The sequence below is a fragment of the Enhydra lutris genome, unplaced genomic scaffold (genome assembly GCF_002288905.1).
Source record: "Enhydra lutris kenyoni isolate GAN:26980312 unplaced genomic scaffold, ASM228890v2 scaffoldscaffold29, whole genome shotgun sequence".
In the NCBI taxonomy this organism is placed as follows: Eukaryota; Metazoa; Chordata; class Mammalia; order Carnivora; family Mustelidae; genus Enhydra; species Enhydra lutris.
Genome location: NW_019154113.1, coordinates 1,802,660 through 1,825,897, shown reverse-complemented (window position 1 = coordinate 1,825,897; position 23,238 = coordinate 1,802,660). Strand labels below are relative to the sequence as shown.

Here is a 23,238-nt window from a genome sequence, read left to right as displayed (position 1 = left end):
TAAAATTCCTCAGGTCGATAAACAGATTTAATAAAATTCCTGTCAAAACCCAGCAAAATTTTTTGTAGATACAGACAAGATTAATGTAATACATTTACATGGAAAGGCAGTGGCAGTGGAATAAGAACAGTTAAAATGATTTTGAGGGGCACCTGGGTGGCTCAAGCGTTAAGCATCTGCCTTTGGCTCAGGTCATGATCCCAGGGTACTGGGATCGAACCCTGCATAGGGCTCCCTGCTCGGGGGGAAGCCTCCTTCTCCCTCTCCCACCCCCACTGCTTGTGTTCCCTCTCTTGCTGTGTCTCTCTCTATCAAATAAATAAAAATCTTTTTAAAAAATTCTTAATAAAATGATTTAAAAAAAAATAATCAAGAGGGAGAGATCCATCTACCCAATATTAAGGTTTACCACAGAGCTTCAGTCATCAGACTGTGGCATTAGTGGAGGGCTAAACATGCAGATCAGTGGAAAAGAACACAGAAACCAGAAGTAGAGCCACACAGATATGCCCAACAGATTTTTATGATGGATAATTCAACACCCAGTGGTTATTCTTTCCCTTTCCATCAGAGGTCTAGTGTCTGATTTCTAGAAGGAAATTACTTCCTTCTTAGACTTCTTTGCTCTGACCAAGAAATGAGAACAACCCTTCGGACATGATTTGGCCCACAGGACAGAAAATTTCAGTGCCTTGATTAACTGAGACCCATTTTGTCCCATTCTAGTTTCTGCACCTTCAGAAACTCATATGAAGTTACTAGGTAAGCAACAGCTTTTGCTTCTGCTTAAATAGCTGGTTTTGTTTGTTTGTTTGTTTCCTTTCTTGATTTTTTACCTTCTAATCTAAACTCACCATTTTATTTCATCAGTACTAATTTTCATCTTGTTAGATTTGACACACCACAGTTCCCACCTTTCAGAAGTCGTCTTAAGTCTTTTTGGCTCCCAGTTACCTGCTTCCCTGTGTAGGTTAGCCAATCCCTGTCCTATAGCACTTTTAAAATGGCTAGACAGGAAGGAAGGCAGAGCCTTGTAGCAAACTGCTATAGACCCATTTCTAGGCTTAACTAAATGACTAAGAGATAATGTGTTCTTTGTTTATAGTAACTGACAATGGTGAATCCTATCTCACTAAACTGAAATCCAGGCTACACTTTCCCATTGTTACAGGACTGTCATGATGAATTTACAAGTTCAGTGTTACAGCTTGAAGGGGTCTCAGAAATAATCTAAAATCCAATATCTTCATTTTATAAATGGAAAAAAAAAACAGACTCAGAAGTGAACTGACTTCTCCATCCAAGATTAACAACAGGCAACTGAAAGCTTAGTGATTTGAACCTAAATATTCTGATTAAAATATGGTTGTGTGTGTGTTTTAAGATTTTATTTATTTGAGAGAGAGAGAGAATGAGCAAGAGCATAAGCAGGGGGAGGAGCAGAGGGAGATGCAGACTTCCTGCTGAGCAGGGATTCCCAACGAGGGACTTGATCCCAGGACCCTGGGATCATGACCTGAGTTGAAGGCAGACACTTAACTGACTGAGCCACCCAGGTGTCCCAGATGTGTGTGTTTTTAACCATCACATTATGCTTCCTCTTTACTGAGACAATTCACCAGATGCCCTCCTTTCTATTTATTTACTTATTAAATTTTTTATTAACATATAATGTATTATTGGCCCCAGGGGAACAGGTCTGTGAATTACTAGGCTTACACACTTCACAGCACTCACCGTAGCACATACCTTTCCCAACATCCATAACCCAACCACCCTCTCCCTACAGATGTCCTCCTTTCTTATGGTTACCTGTCCTGGCATAGTATGTTATATGGACATTATAGCCATCATTTGGAGAATCAAATTTCTATCCTTACTCTTAAAACTTCTAAAAAGTTTTTATGTGCAATCTAAAAAAAAATAATTGAACTAATTAAAAAACAGAGCAGATGAATCATTGCCAGAGGTGGGAGAGGATGGTGGACAAGAAGGGTGAAGGGGGTCAAAGGGTACAAACTTCCAGTTATAAGATAAGTTCTGGGGATCTAACATACAGCATGATGACTACAGATAAAAACATTGTATTGTATATTTGAAAACTCCTATAAGAAGGTAGATCTTAAAAGTTCTCGCCACAGGAAAAAAAATGTGTAACTACGTAAGGCAAGAGATGTTAACTAATGATTTCTTTGACTCTATATATCAAATCATCATGTTGTACACCTAAAACTAATATAATGTTACATATCAGTTATATCTCCAAAAAAAAAGTGACAAAAAGTGTTTATGAAAATTCTTTGGGGTACTATCAGAGAGAAATCTCCTGGATATATTGTTGATTTTACCCATTAATTTTGCAACACATCTGTAATCAGCACCCAGTTCTTGGAATACTCTACTTCATCTTCTAATTATCTATATATATGGTGTGGGGAAATGACCTATTAATTTTCTTCCCGATTTATACTAAATGATGCTAACAATTTATTGAACACTGTTTTCCCACTAGATTACATGTGAGAGCATGAGGTCTGGTTTGCCATATGGCACCCAGCTGCCTCATCCTGAGTTAGGACCAAAGCACCGTGCTGTGGGACAGCCGTGCACCTCGCATGTCAAATTTTTATTCAAGACACTATGGAAGGTGCCTTCTACTTCTGAAATATTATTCCAAAGAATTGTGATTTCTGTTTAAAAATGGTAAGTTCTAAATAAATGACAGCATATGCATAAAGTAGAACATATAAAGACAGTGAATTACATTTCTGAAATTTTAAATGCCATGGGGAAATACTTAGTGACTAAAAAAATCAAGAGAAAACCACATATCATCAACCTAAAATTATGGCAACATATTATCATATACCAAATCAGCCAATTGATTTCTTTATCATTCTGGGATTCCTGCCTGACTTAAGAAGGCCTCCTGGGGCAGTCTTTTAAACTTTCACTAATATTTTTATAATCTGACTTCTTACCCTATATTAAGATTTAAAATTCATCTGGAATTTACTCATCTACATGGCATATTGTTGGCATCCAATTCTATTTTCTTCTAACATCATTGATTAAGACAATATTTATTAAATATGACATATTTTCCTGTTGAGTTATAATACATTTATACTTCAATCTGCTTTTATAATTCCTACTCACCTTCAGTGATTTTTATTTTTATTTTTTCATTGTGGTACCAATGCTTCGTCCTTTTGTCTGGTATGCTATGTGATACTTTTAACTTTTTTTTTTTTAAAGATTTTATTTATGTATTTGACACAGAGAGAGTGAGGGAGAGAGAGAGAGACAGAGAGCAAGCATAAGCAGGGGGAACGGCAGGCAGGCAGGGGAGAAGCAGGCTCCCTGCTGGGCAAGGAGCCCGATGTGGGGCTGGATCCTAGGACCCTGGGATCATAACCTGAGCTGAAAGCAGCTGCTTAACCAACTGAGCCACCCAGACGCACTGATACTTTTCGTATATGACATAAGTCCATCTTGCTATTCTTTTTCAAGTATTTCTTGCTAATATTTGTAAATTTGGGCCTCACTAAAAACAAAAATCTAGGGTACTGATCTAAGCTGTACATTACATTTATATATTAATTTCAAAAGTATTGATGTCTTCAAATTTAGCTTCCCTACCCATCAGCATAGTATATGTCTTATTATGTAGATTTTAAAGTCCGTTAATTAAAAATTCATACTTTGCATGATTCTTGCTCTTGGTATGCATTCCTACAGCAAAATACAAATAAAATGTGTACAAAATAGAAAAGAGATTGGGAAGAATTATTAGTTGGAAAATAATCAGAGTTCCTAATGTACAAAAACCTTACACAGATGATAGAGAACAACAGAGGACAGTAAGCAAAAGTCATTCTTATTATTTTTTTTTTTTTTTTAGTTTTTTTAAATTTATTTGACAGAGAGAGAGAGCACAAGCAGGGAGAGTGGAAGGCAGATGGAGAGGGAGAGGCAGGCTCCCCACGGAGGGGCTCGATCCCAGGACCTCAGGATCACGACCTGAGCTGAAGGCAGCAGGTGCCTCTGCAAAAGCTATTCTTATAAAGGAGGCATAGAGGACGGCTGATAAGGGTGAGAGGGAATGCACCACCTACCACACATCATAAACAATGAAAGAAAGCAAAGCAAAACAAAGTCCTTTTTTTTTTTTCTGATGAGATTTGTAAAACTTAAAAAGAATCTCTAACACCCACTGGCGGTGAAGATGTGCACTTTGCACATTACTGATGGAAGTGTAAATTGAAAAGAGTGTGCCAGCACATACTAAGCATCAAAATGCACATGCCCTTTGAATCATACTTCAAAGATCTTATCCAACAGAAGTTAAGAGTTCTAGAACAGGAAAAAAAATAAATAAGCTATATCAAATAGGCTCTGCCATGCCCAGCATTATTTGTGACAGCAGAAGTCTGAACATGATCCATACAGGATATAGCCATATATCCCCTATATCCATATAGCCACGTGATATTGTAATGAGAAGGTTTACACCTTTCTTCCTTAAATCATGTTTTCTTTGCAGCTTTCCCCTTTAAGGCTGACATACACTCAGAATCAAAGAAATCACCCCCAGCTCTGAGTCCCAATGCTGGATTTTCTTAACTCCTTAGTAAGAATTCTGTCTTGAAATCCAGGCTTATTGGAGACAGAGAATGCAATTAAATAATTGTCTGAATTCCAATAGTGGGGCTTTCCAAGGCCTTTTGAGGGAAACATACATCAGTCACTAAAGAGAAGTTTACTACTGCCAGGGACAGAGAGGCCCCAAGACTTCAAGATGAAGGAGTGGAAAGCCCATTACTTGCAGTGACTCTGGCAGAGAGAAAGTTGGGGGAGGGACGCTGGGAGATAAAGGCATCCTGTACTCTTTCTGGGCCAAAGAGCCAGGTAGAGAGGAATGTCAAGAAGATAAGGGAGTAAGTAAAAGCACCAGTGGGATGGAAACTACACTTTGATCCTTTTTTTGTGATTATGGGAGAAGATCTGTCTGAATCTAAGTAGAATGCAGCAGTATAATGGGGTTTTGCAGAAAGACATTCATAAGAGAGAGAGTGAAGGGAAGGGGGAGACAAAGGGAGAAAGAGCAAGGGGAGAGAGGGAAAGAGAGAGACATAGAGGTGGAGATAGAGAGAAGGAGAGAGGGATGGGGAGAGAGAGAAGGGAAGGAAGGGAGACAGAGGCTAAAGGAGAGAGTATGGACTGATACATGAATACATTTTCACTTATAATAAAAACAAGGAATGAAATGTTATCTGTCATAAGCTTTTGAGTGACAGGATTATAGGTAAATGATATCACCTTTGGTCTTGGATATGTTTTCTGAATTTTCCCTAATATAGTCATATACCACTTTTGTGATCAGAAAAACATAGACATTAAAACAAACAAACAAAAAGGCATTAAAGCATTTAAATCCTTTTGCTATTCATCACAGAAAAGTTTTTCTTTTTTTCCTAATAAGGTTACAACCAAATTAGCTGAATGATCACAAACCTAAGTCCACAACTGAATGAGTGTCCCAGGTACACATCTTGAAAAACCAGTTTCTGCAAATGAGGTGCCAAGACTTGAATTTGATTAAGTTGCTCTGTCATGGGAATATATATCCCTGAAAAGCGGGATCTGGTTCTTAGAGAAGCAGATTCCCACTACATCAGGAGGCAGGCCTGTCCCCCTGCTATCGTGTTTGGTGTCTGTGGACTGGCCACCCACAATGAATGGTGGTGCAGAGAGGTAAGAGCAAGTCCTCAGGCAAGGGGGACACTAGAGGGAGAAATGAGAGGACAATACTAATACCTGGGCAGTAACAAAGAAAGGAGGACCCTCCCCAGTTTGTGGTTTAGGACCTCAAGATACTTACCTGTTCTGGAAGCTAACACTAGAGAAAATCACTGGGCTTACTTCTTGGGCTGTACAGCCAGCCACGCCTGTTTTGGTAACAGTGGGCTATTCTGGCTGTGGCCTTGTAAACACCAAATAAGAGAAACAAAATCATGAAGAATGTGTAGTTATTCCTGTAAAATCCTCTGTTTACTTCCATGATTTAATCAACATGAAGAAATAGGGCTTAAAATGAGAAACCTTGAAGATGAAAAAAGTCCTCCGAGGAGGAGGACACTTGACCACCATACTTGCTGCAGAGCACTGGTCAGAAGGGAAATCTTCAGTGTCAGAACAACAGAGCATGGTTTACAATGATATGGCTGCCCTTGAACACAGCCAGCCTGAAAGGATGAAATAAAATAGTTTAACAAAGTGACATTCCAGTTCCAGAAAAGACAGAATAGATAATTTTTCATCTGTTCTTATTACTAAGAACAGCTTAAAACTCTGGGCTTTCTATACTAAAACAAAGACTCAAACAGACAAAAACAATAAACAAACAAGTCTGGGAATACTGAAAGGTAGAGAGTAAAAGGCAGACTGGCTAGGGACTCTGGGACCTGGAAAACAACACAATAGTGAGGTCCCTGGGGTTCCTTTATATCTAATATATACTGGACTGGATGCTGGACAAGAGAGCAATTTGGCTATGCCAATGGACACTCTCAAAAGCAGCCTGCTCTCTCTGGCCAAAGGACAAGAAAGAGGCAGCCTAGCAGGATGGAAAAAATTTAGGCAATGACCTCACTACACTAGCCAAACACCATGGAAAAAAACTGTGACTCTGCCTAACTCCTGAGTGAGGAACCTAGACTTCTACTCTTGTTGGGCTGAAATGAGACACCCCTATCTCCCCAACAAAGGTCATGTCAGAGAAAGTCAAGAGGGGGCAGGACTTTCACCCTTGTTTGGTGGTAAGAAGACCTTTTCTACCTACACTGTCATCAATAGTTATATGGGGAGGCTGAAATCCCATCTCCATCCAAAAGTAACAAAGCACTCTTCTCCACCTAAGTAGTATCTGTAGAGACCAAATGGGTAACAGTACGAGGGATTTCCCCCTCCTTGAAGCCAGGGGAGTAGCAGCTGAAGCCCAGTGGGAAGCCTGGACTCCCACCTCAGCCCAGCAGTTACAAGGTATCCCTCCTCGTTTCCCTAGGGAGTCCATGGAGGTGGAATGGGGAAATCGTTCTTTCATCCCCACCTGGAAATAATGAGGTGGAACACGCCTTCCCTTGCCAGCCTGTTGTCTACGGAGGACTGCTAAAACAGAAATTTTAAATAGGATTCAGAATCTCATAACATAATATGCAGGGTATAATTGAAAATCACTTATCATATAAAGAACCAGGAAAATCTCAACTTGAATGAGAAAAGACAATCAATGGATGCCACATCTATGTGACAGAGATGATGGGATTTTCTAGCAGAGGTTATAAAGCAAATATCATAGAAATGCTTCAACAAGCAATTACAAGTATGCTTGAAACAAATGAGGTAGTAGAAAGTCTCAGTAAAGAAACAGAAGATAGAAAGAAGACCAAATGGAAATTCAGAACTGAAAAAAATACAATAACCTAAATGAAAAACTTACTGGATAGGCTCAAAAGCAAAATTAATAGGATGGGGCAAAGAATCACTGAACTTAAAGATAGAACAATAGAAATTATCCAATCTGAACAACAGAGAAAATAGAAAGAAAAATAAGCATGCCTCAGGGGCTTGTGCATACATAGCAAAAGACATAAAATTTGTGTCATCAAAGTCTCAAAAGGAGAGGAGAAAGAATCTGGGGCTGAAAAGTGTTTGGAGAAATAATATCTTAGAATTTCTCAAATTAGGCAAAAAACAAACCCAAAGATTCAAGAAGCTGAGAAACCTGAAAGATTAAAAAAAAAAAAATCTATGCCAAACATAAAATAATCAAACCCCTGGAGAGTGAGACAAATGACATCTCACTTATAGTGAAAAAACAATTCAAGTGACAATGGATTTCTCAGAAATCATAAAGACTGGAAGGAAGTGGAATAACATTTGTCAAGTGCTGAAAGAAAAGAACTGTCAACCCAGAGTTCTAGATCAAGCAAACATACCCATCAGAAATAAAGGGGAAATTAGGACATACTCAGAGGAATAAAATCTAAGAAAATATGTCACTAATAGACCTACTCTAAAAGAATGACTAAGGAATTTCTTAAAATGGAAAAGAAATCAACAACAACAACAACAGATCCCCCCAAGCTTAGAACACCAGGAAGGAAGGAAAAAACAATGGAAAGAGTAAAAATTTGAGTGATACAAGACATTTTCCTTATTTACTAAATCATATTCAATGTTTGAAGCAAAAATTATAACTTTGATCTGATTCTCAAAATACTACATAGAGGAAGTATTTAAAATAATTATAAATAGGAGAAAGTAAAAGGACTTAAAAGGTGGTAAGGTATCTATATTTTATTCAAATTGGTAAAATATCAACAGCAGTATACTGTGATAAGTTACATATATACAATGCAATACCTGGAGAAATTATTAAAAAACCAAAGAATTGACTCATACTGTGTATTCTATAACCACAGTAGAATCAAAATTAGAAGTCAATAATAGAAAAAAAATATTAAAAAGCCTTCAAATACTAGAAACTGAACAACACACTTCTAATTAATCCATGGGTTAAAGAGGAAGTCTCAAGAGAAATAAAATAAATGTACTGAATTGAAAGAAAATAAAAATACAACATAACAAAGTTTGTAAGTCACAGCTAAAGTACTACTAAAAGGTAAATTTATAGCCCTAAATGTTTATATTAGAAAAGAGTAAAGTCTACAATCAATAATCTAAGCTCCCATTTAATGAAACTAACAACATAAACACACAGCCAGCAAAAGGAAGAAAATAATAAAAAATAGAAATCAGTAAAATCAAAAACAGCAAAACAACACAGAAAAATCAATTAAAACAAAAAACTGGTTCTTTGAAAACATCAATAAAATTGACAAACCTGTAGCAGAACTGACAAAGAAGAAAAGACACAAATTACCTATAATGAGACATTGCTACAGATTCTCAGACACCAAAAGCATAGTAAGGGAATATTACAAACAACTGTATACAGATAAACTTGGTCACTTGGATGAAATGGACCAATCCCTTGAAATGCACAAGCTCTACAACTCACTCAATATGAAACAGATAATTTGAATATCTCCCTATCAAAGAAATTTAATTTGCAATTTCAAATCTTCCTAAAGAGATATATCCAGGCTCACACTGTTTCTGAAGAATTTTGAAAAATACAACCACATGTTTTTAAAAAAAAGGGAAAAATACAATCACATGTTTAAAAAGAATAACAATTCTATATTATAAGTTCTTCCAGAAAACAGAAAAGTAACACTTCTCAATTAAATTAATGAAGCCAGTATTATCTTAATACCAAAATCCAAGAAATACGGTATACAAAAAGTAAACAATATTCTTAATAAATATGAACACAAATATTATTTATATACCATAAATAATCTATTATATAAATATGTATAATAAATAATATAAGCCCTACTTGGTCACAGTATAAAAAACATATATGTGTATGTGTAAAATTATATACATATAAACCCAAGTCAGATTTACTCCAGGGATGCAAGGATGGTTCAATATTAAAGAACTGATCAATGTAATCAACCGTATTAACAGGCTAAAGAAGACAAATCACACAATTACATTATTCATGACAAAAACTTTCAGAACATTAGGAATTAAGGAGAATTTCTTCAGCATGATACAGAATTATGTAAAAATACTATAGCTAACATAGTTAATGGCAAAGGGCTGAATGTTTTCTAACTACAATTAGGGTCGAGGCATGATGTTTGCTCTCACCACTTTATTCAGCATAGTACTGGAAGCCCTAGCCATAGCAATAAGACAAGAAAAGGAACTAAAAGACAAAGGAAGAAATACACTGTTCCTATTTGCAGATGACATCACAGTCTATACAGAAAATCCCCCAAAGAAGTTACAGAAGATTCCTAGCATAGGTCGGTTAAGCAAGGTCACAGGATATAAAATCAGTACACAAAAATAAACTGTTATTCCTACACATTAGCAATGAACCCATGGACACTGAAATTAAAAATACAGTAACACTCACAATGTTATTGTATAATATTTACTCAGGAAACAGATGAAATATTTAGGTATAAACCTAATAAAATGTGTACAGGACTTACATGCTTCAACTGTAAAACACTGATGAAAGAAATAAAAGAAGATCTAAATCAATGGGGAAACATATCATGTTCAAGGACTAGAAGACTCAACATTGTAAAGATGTCGCTCTAAAATGATGTATAGGTTTAATGTAATTTCTATCAAAACCCCAGCAAGATTTTTGTGGAGATAGACACTGTATTATGTAATAGATATGGAAAGACAAAGAAACTAGAAAATCTAAACAATTTTGAAAAATAAAAATAACATGGGATTAATCACTCTGCCTGAATTGACGACCAATTACACAGGTGTAGTTTATTATATAGCTAAATAGATCAACAATACAGAATAGAAAACCCAGAAATAAACCTACACAGGTACAACCAATTGATTTTTTTTTGCTTTAGCTGCATTTTTAAAGAGCTTTATTGAAATATAATTCATGTACCATACAATTACTGCACTAAAAGTATATATAATTCAATGATTGTTGTAATATTACATTATTTTTAAAAATTGTGGAAATAAATATGTAACATAAATTTTGCCACTGTAACTGTTTTTAAGTAAGCAATTCAGTGACATTTAAAAAAATATGAAGGGCTTGGGGCACCTGGGTGGCTCAGTGGGTTAAGCCTCTGCCTTTGGCTCAGGTCATGATCTCAGGGTCCTGGGATCGAGCCCTGCATCGGGATCTCTGCTCAGCGGGGAGCCTGTTTCCCCTTCTCTCTCTGCCTGCCTCTCTGCCTGCTTGTGATCTCTCTCTCTCTCTGTCAAATAAATAAATAAAATCTTTAAAAAAAAATGAAGCACTTCATGAAATTACATGTTATTCTTGTGCATGGCCTATAGTCATTTTCTCTGTATCAGTCTATTCTTGTGCACTGTTAGGGCCAATTTAATGTTAAAACCTGTTTAACTATTAGGGCCTGCTTAGTCAGAGCAACTCCATATTGCCTAGGTAGCCATATTGTTGTTTACATCCACGGACTTCATTCCAGGAACAAACACCCCAGTAGTCCCTGGTATGGTTCCGGGTATCGATTCAGGGAGTAAACGCCTTAACAATAGAAGCCACGTATCTTGGGTCTGCGGTTATGCGCTATAAAACCAGCTTGTGAGATCGGGAGGGGGTCGCTCTCTTCGGAGGCGGCCCTTGCCGGTCAGTCTGACTTCTAATGCTTGGTATAGAATAAGGCTTTCATAACTTTCACTTTGTCTCAGTCTTGTTCCTTTGATAATGGACCCCAACATGCACCTAGTGCCAAAGAGACTACTGGCCAATCAACTTTTGATAAATATGGAAAAGTAATCCAATGGAAGAAGGACGTCTTTTGGGCAAACAGATATTGTTTGTTGATTGCATATCCATTAGCCAAAAACAAAAGAGCAAACAAGCAAACAAACAAAAAACCCCAAACCAAAAAGCCTCAACCTCATATTTTATAGAGAAAATTAAGTAAAAATGGGTTACAGTTTCATACGTAAAACACACACCTACATAATTGTTAGAAGAAAAAAATTGGAGAAAATTTTCAGGATGGTGGGCTTGGTGACAAATCAAAAGCCAAAAATCAATAAATTGGACTTTATTGAAATTAAAGCCCTCCGCTCTGGGAAGGACCCCGTTAAGAAGGCAAAATGACAGGCTGGGAGAAAAGGTTTGCAAGCCACATCCCTGACAAACAACTCCTATCTAGAATATATAAAGAATCTCATCATTCAACTCTAAAAGACAAACAATCCAATTAGAACATGGGCAAAAGCCCCAAAGAGGCTGTATATAAAGAAATGCTTTTATCTCTGCTCCTGTGGCCAGTATGTAAATAGAGCACAAAATGATTCCCTGCATCCAGGGAGGCTTGCAGATGTGACTCAGAAAAGGCCGTAGAGAAGGACACCTACAAGGGACCAAGGTCATGGCGGCCCATGCTACAACTGGGCCTTTCTCAGCAACTGCTGAACCAGAGAGACCATGAAACTTCACAGAGATAGGGAAGGCGACTCACCCGAACCTCTCAGCACTGCGGGCACCAGGGCATAACCAGTGGGGGCAGACAAAGCCAGCCCCATCTGCTTAAAGAACTTAAATCTGATCTTGAGCCAATTTAAGCTGACACGGAGACTTTGTTTTGTTTTGTTTTGTTTTGCATTTATGGCATCTACTTTCCAAGAGTGCTGCATGGAATGCACAAGGTCCCCGGTGGTCCCAAGTACCCAAGTCATGGATTCCATGATGTGTATTAATGACTGTTTTATAGCCGTGCTGTGCCAGGCACTGGGGAGAAAGACAAGGCGTTCTTGCTCGCTAGTGTTGGCAGGTTTTCAAGAGTTTGGCTCGGCTACTTCATGGCATTGGTGCCCCCGTATCCATTTTGTTTTGTCAGATATCCTGCAGGGCCCCTAACTGATACCGGTCCCCTCTTGCAAACACATGTCCTAGACAGCAGTCTGCAGCGTCACAAGCAAACGCAAGTTCCTAACAGGACTTCTCCAACAGCCCTCATGATAGTCTCTGCCATCATCCAGGGATTCCCTTCCTGGGCTCCTTAGATAAGACCACCTGTGGAACTGAACAAAACCCCCGTCTTTTTGGTTTGATTGGAACCATCTGGCCTTATTTCAGCATTCCCTAAAGCATTCCCACCACCAACCTTAATATGAACCTGTGAGCCCCAGGTCCTGTTATCTTTTTTTCTTTGTCTGCACCCTTCTTTGACCTCCCCTTTTGGTCCCTAGAGGCATACATGTACTTCTTCTGGGACATGTAGAGTAATGAACTCTATTTTAATTTCTCTTGTCGTCTTTTGTTGAATGTGACTTACCATCCACCATCCTTTGGCCCTACTTAATAAATGTTAATTTAACAAAATTAAAATCGAAACACAGTAAATAGGGGAGAAAGTGTTAAAACTTCAAGGAGCACCTCTCCAGACGGGTAAAATACAAAAGTGGGTTAGAGAACGCCCAACACCTCAATTCGGAAGGGTGTGGTGAGCAAGGCATAGGTGCCCCTCAGGCATGGCATGTCTGGAAATCCACCTTGAATTAGGAAGGAGGGGTCATAGTCAACAGGAGGTCACATGCCTGGTCGGCTCTGCATTTCCTTCCATCGACCCCAAAATGAGCTGGCACAGAGCAAGTGTTGTACTTGTGTCTTAACTGTGTCTTCGATCTCCTGTACTGATGCTTTGATATCTTGGGGCCTTGAGAACCCTGAAGTTCAGGACAGTCCTTCCCAGAGTTAGCCAATTCCTAGAGATAGTGAAGAACTCACCCTCAAGCATGCCTTTCCTATACAAACCAACCAATCCAGAGTCCACACCCCAACCACTTCCTCTATGGAGGATACTCCAAGCCATCAACCAGCTTCTGTGATCCCCCAGGACCAGATACTGGACAACCAGGGACAGCCACGATGCCCCAGGGCCCACTGGAATTATTCACATTAGTCAGTCCTACCCCCTGTCACCCTGCCTCACCCATTCCTTCCCACGGAAACCACAGTAAATCCTCGTGCCCACGTTTTCCCCTCATTCTCTCTGCCTCCTGACCAACCTTGGCACTTCCCTGTATGACCCTCTGTGACATGGTGTGCCCTCTTTTCTTGGGAACTGAGATTAACAAACTGCTTTTTGAATAGCAGTCATTCCCTGATTTGTTGGCCTTACTATGCCTCAAAATTTCTATTAATACTATATTTTAAAGCAACTTGTATTTGGGATTATGACCAGTTAAACTGCACATACTCAGCCTCTTTTTTTTTTTTTAATATTTTATTAATTTATTTGACAGACACAGAGAGAGATCACAAGCAGGCAGAGAGGCAGGCAGAGAGAGGGGGGGGGGAAGCAGGCTCCCTGCTGAGCAGAGAGCCCAATGTGGGGCTCGATCTCAGGACCCTGAGATCATGAACTAAGTTGAAGGCAGAGGCTTAACCCACTGAACCACTCAGGGGCCCCTCAGCCTCTTTTTCTATAACATGATTCCATTCTTCCTAAGACTTTTTGGCTGCTCCATCAAATTAAAGGGGATCCTTTAGAATATGGATAACCGAAATTAAGCCAGCTCCCCAGACTGGTCTCCAGAGTGTGCAAAGAAAGTCAGTGCCCACCTTAGAGAGTAAAGCACTGTGGGGCCAAGTCTTGCCTGGTACAGAGGGTGAGACCACCCAGCGTGGGAGCAGTGGGGGGTGATGCGAGGTCCAGAGCAGAGTCTGAGGATGCTGAGTATTCCATCTGCAGTTCAGACGAGGTCACACACAGAGCGGAAGGGCTGAGGTGACTAAGACAGAATGAGAATGAGCAGCGAGGAAATGAGCCTCAGGCTCAATGTTAACCAGCTGGTTCGTGAGCTGATGAGAGCCTGATTTTCCGAACCAGTAATGGGACAAGCCCATCATGCAAAGGTGTGACAGATGAAAAAGGCTGATTTTCCAGCAGGCCTTTGACTTCACAGCGATGTGAAATAGGCTGTAAGCTCTCAGTTACTCCTTCAGGGTATAGACCTGGGTGATGTCATCGCTTTGTCTACACCGCAGCCCACCTCCCAGGGCTGGCTTCGCTCAAAAAGCAGCATAGCACCTCTGGCTACGGTGATGCCTGCTGGGTCTGAGCATCTCACTTTCTTCCCCATGCTTTAAAGCACACTGCCTCGTCCTAAATCCCCTGCTCAAAATTGTTTTTCCTTCTCTTTTCCTCCCTCCCCCTTGCCTTACTTATCACTAATCTCCATAATTCTGCCAACTTCACTTGCTATAAATCACTTTGAAGTCACCTGGTTCTCCAGGGGGAATAAAATCCAAATTGCATGATGATATCTGTAATACCTACAAAGCCTTGAAAATAGGAAAATACAAACTCAAGAATGGGAAAGCTTTTACCTCCCTAACACTTCTTAGAACGAGGTATTCTTTTTTCTTCCTAGCAAAGTTGCAAAACCACTAATTTCAAGTCTGAGAATCGATTCCACGGTTGGCATGGAGGTTCAAAGGACATATGAGAACAATACACATTTGAGATAATTGAGTGTCATCTCCAATTGGGGTGTGTCACTGGCATTCTTTGAGGCTCTCCCAGTGGGTAAATTCTGAGTTGCTGGGAGGCCACAGACCAGGACAGTTGCTCCAAAGGGGATTATTCCTGCCTCCTTCAGCAGATGGGTATGTGTTTCTCTTTCCATTTCCTGGGCAAAGACCTTTTGAGCACTCACAAAGGCGTGTCAAGGAAGGACAGCTATGCCACAAGGCACACATGGGGTCCTGCCCTGGAGGCCCGTCTGGGGTATAGCCACAGGTCTGATAGATACTGAGTGCTAAGTAGGGAGTTAGCCCCCCACATAAGGACTCTGGGAAACTGAACTAGCATAACATGGGGAAGTAATCAAAGAGGAACCTTATTTTCTTCTCCTTCTGACCTCCTATTTTAAAAAGGGAATTCAGCTGAGGAAATTCAAAAGAGTTGTTCTTTCCACTGGATGGGAATCTGGCATACCCCGACTTCCCGACTTACACACATGGTCTGCATCCTAAGTGGAATGAATTCTGTCCACTGCGTTCATTACACCTCCATCTCTCAATCTTCATTTAAGGTAAGCCTTTTCCTGACCCTCTAAGCCTGGCCTGAAGGCTCCTGTCTGCTATAAAGGGGTAAACCCCGGCATATTTTGCTTAATTTGAGGCAGGGGAAGAAAAGTTTGAATTGGAGGTATACCCCAGACTTCCTCTTATGCCCCTAGACCTGGCAGAGCTTTTCACCAGGAAACATCATTCATAGGGTGAAAGGTAAACCAAAGAAAGGTAGAAAAGTTCCCCGATACCCACAGAATGCAGAAAGAAGTTAATAAGAAATAGTTAACCCAACAGAAAAGTGGAAAGGTACCTGAACATTTCATAAGAGGACACCTGAATGGCTAAGAATCAATGAAACTTTGCTCAGCCTCATCAGTTACCACCCAAATAAAATTAAAATCAAAACTAGATACCTGCCAGATCTAAAACTACTAGAACAAACAAACAAACAAAAAACAAGTGCTGGTGAAGATGTGAAGCAATTGGACCCTTCTTCCAGGGCTAGTGAGAGTGTAACTGGTTCAATACTTTTGGAAGATTACTTGGCAGGATCTACCCAAACCGATCACACATACACCCTTATGACCAGCAATTTCAGTACTCGGTATACACTCAACCACAGCGTGTACATAGGGGCACCAAAGCCTTTGAAAAGTATTTTCATGGCAGCATTACTCACAGGGTGAAGAACTAGAAGCAACCCAAATGAATACCAATGATAAAATGGACAGATTAGTATATATGCCCACATAGACAGGGTATATGTAAGTAGCACAGTATGAACAAATGGCCTCATGCTATATACAACACACTATCTCACTTATCACATGAAGTTTACAAATAACCTACAGACTAGAAGTCACAACAGTGGCTGGAGTGGACTGAGGAAAAAGGGGGTGATGGGGAAAAACACAAGGGGGCAGAATGGACGCAGCTATTTCTTGGTCTGAGTGGTGATTACAAAGGGATATTTGCATTTCCATAACTCACGAGGCTGTACATTTTGATGTGCGTTCTTCTGTAGGTAAGTTATACTTCAATAAAAAAGACGGGCAATAAAAATCTGTGGACCATAAAAGAGCCCTTATGGAAACCTAATAAATAGGCTCATGAAGGACTTCTCCAATCCAACTTCTGTCTACACATATTTTTGAAAAACAGCCTTCCTGGCACGTAGCTGGACATTTGCTAGCACGCTACTGATCATTTCACTCAGTCTGAACACTTTTATCCATATCAGCAAACCAGTCTGCACCTTCCTCCAAGCCCTTCTCCCCACAACCAGACAGATCTTTAAAAGATACACGTTGTATCACATCATTCCCTGCTTGAAACCCACCAATAGTTTCCCACTGCACTGGAATAAAATCCAGACTGTTGCTCAGTCTTTAATGTCTTTGTCTGTCCTGCACTGCCTTGCCTCTTGCGTCCACCTCTCTGGGCTGACCGGGCACCAGGGCTGTATCCTACACATGCAGGCTACTTCCTTTCTTGCACTTATGGTTGACTTTGCAGGAAGAGCCTCCACAGTGTTCCTCAACCTCTTCCTTTCATTCCAAGCATCGTTGTCAATTTCACCACTGCTGAGAAGCCTTCTTTACTCCCATCTAAACTGCCCTCTCCTTTATTTCATTACCACACCAATTACAACTTCGGGAGAACTACCATCATCTGTAATAACATTACCCAGCCATCCATTCATCTGTCCATTTAGCCTGTGTGTGTGCCCTCTGGAGAATTTAAATTCTCAGAATTTGCCTGTTTTGTCTCCCTGGGACCTAGCACTAGCACACAGCACAGTTCAGGGTCATAGCTACTCAGTAAAAGTATGTTGAAGAAGTTAAGGAAAATTATAAAGGCAACTAACTATTCAATGTATTCCTCTGCTTTACACCTGAGCATTGCCTCCTAAACTCCAAAGTGAGACTTTCTTGAAGAGTACAATGCCATTGCAACAAAATTGCCCTGAGTTCTTCCTGGCTCAGCAGGTTGCTGAGGGTATACTAAGATACGCACACTGCTCACATTTCAGCGGTAGAGTGAGACCCAGATTACTGCAGTTCATACTGGTTTGTGATGAAGTTATATAAATGTAAAAAATATTATGAAAATGAAACCAATCATTTTTGGGGGGGGGGTCAGAAACCCAAGAAACGACCAGAGGAAAAGCATTTAAAAAGTTTTACTGGTAACTATACTGACCTACTAATTTTTTAAAAAAATATTGCTTAATTATGGGTACCTGGGTGGCGCTGTTGGTTAAGTGTCGACTCTTAATTTCAGCTCACGTCATGATCTCAGGGTTCTGGGGCTCCCTGCTCAGTGGGGAGTCTGCTTGTCTCCCTCTCCCTGTGCTCTCTCTCTCAAATAAATAAATCTTTAAAAAATATTGCTTAATTACTTCAATAATGCAGTTTAACACCCTTATCCTGTGGTCTAAAATATTACACTGTTGAGATGCCCTGACAAAGAAAACAGACTAAACAATCGTGCACGAAGTGTGAATGGGCACCGCGCTCACAGGAAGAAACAGGGCAGAAAGGAGCAGAAACCAGCGAAGTGCTCATACTTGGACCAGCAAGAGCACCATGAGAATGTCCTGAGGGAAAGAAAGGATGCACTCTCAGACGGTGCTCAAAGACCTTCGCCACTGCATCATGAGGACACAATGGATACAAGGTGAGGACCCAGAACTGAGGAATACTGTTAGGACATCTGATCTACTGACTTCGGTGGAACATTGTTCAGATATTAAAAGTTATCTAAAAAATGAAGACAACCAAATGGCATGTTCCCTGTGATGCACTTTGTTTTGTTTTTAAAGATTATTATTTTATTTATTTATTTATTTGAGAGTGAGTGAGAGAGAAAAAGCATGAGCTATAGAGAAGGGTAGTGGGAGATGGAGAAGCAGACTCTCCACTGAGCAGGGAGCCCCATGCAGTGCTCAATCCCAGGATCCTGGGATCATGACCTTGGCTGAAAGCAGACCCTCAACTGACTGAGCCACCCAGGCACCCCCTCTATGAGGAACTTCATAAAATCGGTGCATAGGGACACAGAGAAATCTGAACAGGTTACTTCCCTCTGAAAGCCACTTAGGGGCCACACCATTTCACATGAACCATGAAGATGGCAGAATAATTCACATACACACCACTATAATGCAGTGCAAATGGCCTTCTTTGCTCTAAAGTTGTCTACTTTGCTTTGAATTTTTTAAATTTTGAAATAATTCCAGACATACAGAAAAGTTGCAGAAACAGGACAAGGAATTCCCATTTACCTATATACAACTAGACACCCCAAATGTTAAAGTTTTACATTGACTTTATCATTCTATGTATGAGTCTAACCTAAATATCCTATTCAAGCTTTACCCATTGTCCCAACAATGTCATTTGTTGCAAAACACTTGTTTTCTGGTCCAGGATCCCACATTATATTTCATGCTTATGTGTCTAATCTAGTTTTTAAAAATCTGAAACAGCTTCTCAGTCTTTCATTTCATGACCTTGACATCCTACTTAGGTATGGAATGTCTCTCCATTTGGGTATGTCCTGTGATGTCTCATGCTTAGTCATTGTACATTTCTGGCAGGAAGACGACAGAAGTGATGGGTCTGTCTCCAGTCCCAAGCACCAGGAGACACATGATGTCTCCTGGGCTCTAGTTGGGCTCATCCCTGATGATGCTGATTTTGATCTCTCCCTAACAGGATGTCTGTCTGGTTCCTCCACTATAACGTTACTATGTCTTCATTTGTAATTAATGTTACCTTTCATGGAGACCTTTTGTGTAAATATTCTTTTTTTTTTTTTTTTTTGTGTGTGTAAATATTCTACATCTCATTGAATTTGCCTCCACTGGCTTAGCACCCAATATATTCTTGTCTATAACAGTTAAAACTTTGGTGGTTGTCAAGTGATTTTCTAGTTCCTTTCTTTCTTCTACATTTACTAGCTGGTATTCCACTATAAGAGGAAGCTTTTCTTTACCATCTTCCAATTTATTTATTTACTCCTTTATTTACATTGGTACAGACATATGCATGTTTCTTTACTAGGAATCATTATCTCCTTAATAAGTAATGACCTGTTGCTATTATGATTAGTTTGAGGTTCAAACTCTCCCCAGGTCCACCTGAATTTCCCCCATCGCTTTTGGGCAGTGCGTTTTTTCCTGAAGTTCTAGTTCTGCAAACACACCATGCTTCTCTGAGTCTCTTCTCATGGCACCCCCTACTTCTTTGCTGGATAATCCGTATTGCTCTTCATTAAAGACTCAGTTTAGTAAGTTTCCCCAACTTATCTTACCCTCCCTTCTCAAATCTTGCCATGACCTCAATACCCTCATGCTTCTCTTACCTGCCCACTTGTTTAGGCTTAAGCAGTTGGGTTTGTGACTTAAATTTTTTTCCTACCCCTGTAAAGAACCTATCTGGTCCATAGGAGGTGCTCAATAAATGTTTGCTGAACAAGTGAATAGGGAAAACACAAAACAACAGCAGGAACCCTCTTATTCTACACAACTTATAGTTCTACAAGGTTCTATATATTTGATCAAGTCTTGTAACTGTGTGTGTTGTTGAGATCTTCCGTATCCTTCCTTATTTTTTCCCTGTTGTTGGAAGTTACAGAGAGAGCCAGATTAGTCTCTCACTACGATTTGCATTCTTATTTCATATGCTGGGACTTGGAGCATCATGTTTTAAATTCCTTCTTCAGTTTTGGTCCCAAGATATTCCCTTTCTCAATAACTTGGATGTGTAACATACATCTCGAAGTAACACATCCCATACTCAGCTTCAGAGAGTTCGATATTTCTTTCCAAATCAACCTTTCTGGAATATTCCAGATTCCAGGGCAACCCTGTTGTCTCTGTTCAGGGCAAGCCCAGGCTTCCCGTTCTCGTGGCCAAACACTGCAGGAGTCAATGTGAACGCTTTCTTTCCCACTCCACATCTGGCCCATCGGCAAGTCCTGCTGGGTTCTAAATACAATTTGAGTGCTGACCCGCCTGCAGCTCACTGATTCCCCTGCCCCCATTCTCATCCAAGCAATCCTTTTCTCACCTGGATTATTTATTGCAACTGTCCCTCACTAGTCTCCCTGCCCAGAAAGGCTGACATCTAGTTTCAAAACAGCAGCCACAGGGATCTTACTAACCCTAAGATGGGTTAGGGTTAGCAAGACCGCCTGCCCAGGACCCTCCAATGGTGTTCCATCTTATTTAGAGGAAAAGCCAAAGTCCTATAAGGCTCCATAACACTTCTGATGACGTGTTGCTTGGTTCCACTCTGATCCCATCTGCTTCTCCCCCTTCTCTCCCTACTAGCCATACTCTTCCTGGATGTTTTTTCTTCCTGGGACAGACATCCCTCTCCCGCCCCCGCTCTTCCTCTTGTCCTTCAGATCCTCCTCACAATCACTTCTGGATGAGGCCTCCCCAGACCCCCTTGTCTAAACGCTCAATTGTCCCTGTGGGTCTTCACGGCTTCAAATCTCTGTTCTCTGCTTTACTTGTTCCCTTCAGCACTGATCACTCACAATCTATACATCACACACATCTATTTTTTGTCCACTTCGCCCATTAAAACATAATTTCCATGAGGATATGGAGTTCTATTTGCTCACTAATACATTGTGCCCGGCCCCAAATAGGAACACAATGCATACTTAGAAAATTAAATGGAAATGCAATGAGTTCTCCATCTGAAAGGATGTTTCTAACTTCTTACTCCCCTTTCTAGTTAGAGGAACAGTTTTCAGGGTGTCTAGTGCAGTGTTCTTTGGAAATCTATGACATATTTCCATTTAAAAGGAAAAACAGGTGGACTTGGGCTGCTCTTGCCCTATTAAACCAGGTTGAAAAACTGTCACAGTACTGCCCATCTCTAAGCAAAGGGAATCGAACAACATCAAGTTAGAGACAATCAGACCCATCTGTCCTTTTTTTTTTTTTTTTTTTTTTTTTGCTTTTAAGCTTAAATACTAATACCTGTTGCATGCGGAGAGTAAGAAGTGTAGCTGATCCTTGTAAAGGCTTAATGACAATATATATGTTAATATTAATAATGAATAACTAAGATATTCTGAACAGAGAAAGAATCGTGGGGAAGTTTACAGCCATTCACAAGCACCACGAGACAGGTGTTGCAGGATTCGCCCACACGTTACAGACTGTTTCAGTAATGTCCTTCTGTGTCATATCCAATAAAGTGGCTATTTCTATGTAATCAGTGGGTATTATCTTGGGATAATCAGGGTGTGAGAGTACAGCATTAGACAGCAACTGGCTTTATAAGGTGGGACGGGGGAGAAGGTATGAGAACAGTATCATTAGGTTTAAATGAAGTCAAAGTCAATGTTGCTTCAAATGCACATTTTGTAGGAGCTCTGGGCCTCTGGGTGACCGCTTGTGTCCTGCAGAGTCAAAATAAGTGGCCTCAGGTAATTTCTTCCATTTTCATGTTCCCATTCTTTTCTACATCAATACACCTTTTGTGCTCTACTCCCTCAGGGCACAATCTTTGGGCCACAGTGAGCCTCTGAAAGCATTTTTCAAGAACAAAAATTGAAAATCAAGTCAAAAATCCTTACTACTCATTTTCTCCAGCATTCTCTGTGAAAGTCCCTAAGAATTTCATCGAACACAAAATAAGGTTAATGATTTCTAAATCAATGGCACCATTGCTTGGTTTCCTCTTTCTGCCCATGAAGTTAGCATTTCATATGACGTTAGTGAAGGACACGGAAATGATCACGCGGCTCCCCCACACAGAGACCGAGCCACAGCTGCTGTGCCCGGCGTGCCCGTGATACAGAAGTCAAGGCAGATGTTCTGCACATTGACCTCCACCTCGAACCCGGGGTTCCCTGAGGTCATGATCGGTGTATTTGGCACCACGTTCCCCATGTGTGACTTGAAGTCTGTGCTCAATAAAAGTCTGTTGACGGAGTGAATGAGTATGTAGTTGAAGAGGAGACAGGACCTGGGTTTGCTAACAGTTGTCGGAGCACAACGGCTGGCCCCAGCCTGTGGTAAAAGCTCATTCTCCGTTCCTTGCATGGATTCTGGGCATTCAGCCCACACATACTATGGGGAACACAAGGCTCTGGGATCTCTCTGAAGTCGGCAAAGGAAGGGAAGAAAGCGGTTCACCCAGAACCCATGGCAGGAACTGGGGGCGGCCATGCGCATGGGGGTCTGCTTGGTAGGGGGAGGATGGTCCCCAGAGCACACTGTCCCTCATCGCCTCAGCCACCCTGGAACCGCTGTGAGGTCTCTGAGGCTGACACAACTCCCCGCTGGAGACACCCGGGCTGCCAGGGGTGTGTACATTACACATGGCACAGAGCTGCTTGGTAGAAGCTCATGGAGTGCTCAGAAAGCGGGCAGCTCCTCAGGGACGCCCACTAGCTGGCTCCAAAGCTCCCCTGGCTGGAAACACAGGTGTGCAAAGATGCTTCTGAACGCACGTGCAGCTTGAATGCACAGCCATGTGGCGAGGCATGGCCGCTGGAGCCGAGGCCCTAGAGCGCCA

At 40.7% G+C, this 23,238-nt stretch overlaps 1 protein-coding gene across 1 annotated transcript in view; it reads right to left on the bottom strand.

Moving 5' to 3' along the window:
* LOC111152541 (OTU deubiquitinase 7A) overlaps positions 1-23,238 on the bottom strand; it is a 358,579-nt gene that overhangs the window by 194,628 nt on the left and 140,713 nt on the right. The window lies entirely within an intron of this gene.